This window comes from Cricetulus griseus, chromosome 4 (genome assembly GCF_003668045.3).
Source record: "Cricetulus griseus strain 17A/GY chromosome 4, alternate assembly CriGri-PICRH-1.0, whole genome shotgun sequence".
Lineage (NCBI taxonomy): Eukaryota > Metazoa > Chordata > Mammalia > Rodentia > Cricetidae > Cricetulus > Cricetulus griseus.
Genome location: NC_048597.1, coordinates 118846203 through 118847820, shown reverse-complemented (window position 1 = coordinate 118847820; position 1618 = coordinate 118846203). Strand labels below are relative to the sequence as shown.

The window sequence follows — 1618 nt, the reverse complement described above, 5'->3', positions numbered from 1 at the left end:
AAGTCCTCAGCCACATTGTAGAACTTTGGGGGGATGCTTGTTCCAACCGATTGCTGTCGCCTTCACCGTTCCAGTTTTAAAATCCTGAGTCAAAAGCGCCAAAACAAAACAAAACAAAACAAAAACCAAAACCTTTTTTAAAAAATTAAAAAAACAAAACAACAACAACAAAAAACAAAGCCATGCCAATGTTGTCTCATTTTTTTTTTTTTTTTTGTGCAAGTTAGGTTTTGTCAAAGAAAGGGTGTAAAACCAGCTCAGTAACAGCCCGCCTAGAAGCATTTGCAGTGGTCGATGGAGGGGCCAGACTCATCGTACTCCTGCTTGCTGATCCACATCTTCTGGAAGGTGGATAGTGGGGCCATGACGGAGCCGCTGATCCACACAGAGTACGTGCGCTCAGGAGTAGCGATGATCTTGATCTTCATGGTGCTGAGAGCCAGAGCAGTGATCTCCTTCTGCATTCGGTCAGCAATGCCTGGGTACATGGTCGTACAACCAGACAGCACTGTGTTGGCACAGAGGTCTTTGCAGATTCGACGTCACACTTCATGATGGAATTGAATATAGTTTCGTGGATGCCATAGGATTACATACCCAGGAAGGAAGGCTGGAAAAGAGCCCCAGGGCAACGGAACCGCTCATTGCCTATGGTGATGACCTGGCCATTAGGCAGCTCAGAGCTTTTTTCCAGGGAGGAAGAGGATGTAGCAGTGGCCATTTCCTGCTCGAAGTCCAGGGCAACATAGCACAGCTTCTTTTTGATGTCATGCACGATTTCCCTCTCAGCTGTGGTGGTGAAGCTGTAGCCTTGCTCTGTCAGGATCTTCATGAGGTAGTCTGTCAGGTTCCAGATAGCCCTCATAGATGGGCACAGTGTGGGTGACCCCGTCTCCAGAGTCCATCACAATGCCAGTGGTAGGACCAGAGGCATACAGGGACAGCACAGTCTGAATGGCTACGTAGTGGCTGGGGTGTTGAAGGACTCAAACATGATCTGCATCATCTTTTCACAGTTGGCCTTGGGGTTCAGGGGGGCCTAGGTGAGCAGCACAGGATGTTCCTCGGGGGCCACACGCAGCTTGTTGTAGAAGGTGTGGTGTCAGATCTTCTCCATATCATCCCAGTTGGTGACAATGCCATATTCAATGGGGTACTTCAGGGTCAGAATACCTCTCTTGCTTTGGGCCTCATCACCCACGTAGGAGTCCTTCTGGCCCATGCCCACCATCACACCCTGGTGCCTAGGGAGGCCCACGATAGATGGGAAGATAGCCCGGGTAGCATCCGTGAAGCCGGCTTTGCACAGGCCAAAGCCATTGTTGACAACCAGCACAGCAAAATCGTCATTCATGGCGAACTGGTGGCAGGTGTGGAGCACTGAAGAAAGAGTTGCAAAAGGCCTGTGCTCTCCTCACCTGTGCATGCAAATTTGATTTCATCTTTAGTAAGTAGTAAAGTTATATGTTTGTCAAAAAAAAAAGTGACACACTGGAAGACAAATGTCACACAATTTCAATTTTATGTGTAACCTAGAAATGATGAACTTATGGGAAAAGAGAGCAGAATTGTGGCTATTAGGCTTCAATGTGGGTCTTTTAACAATGGGGAACGATTG

At 47.9% G+C, this 1618-nt stretch overlaps 1 pseudogene; it reads right to left on the bottom strand.

Annotated features, from left to right (window-relative positions):
- Positions 1–272: 272 nt before the first annotated feature.
- On the bottom strand, positions 273–1354 carry LOC100754525 (annotated as a pseudogene).
- Between the last annotated feature and the right edge of the window lie 264 nt (positions 1355–1618).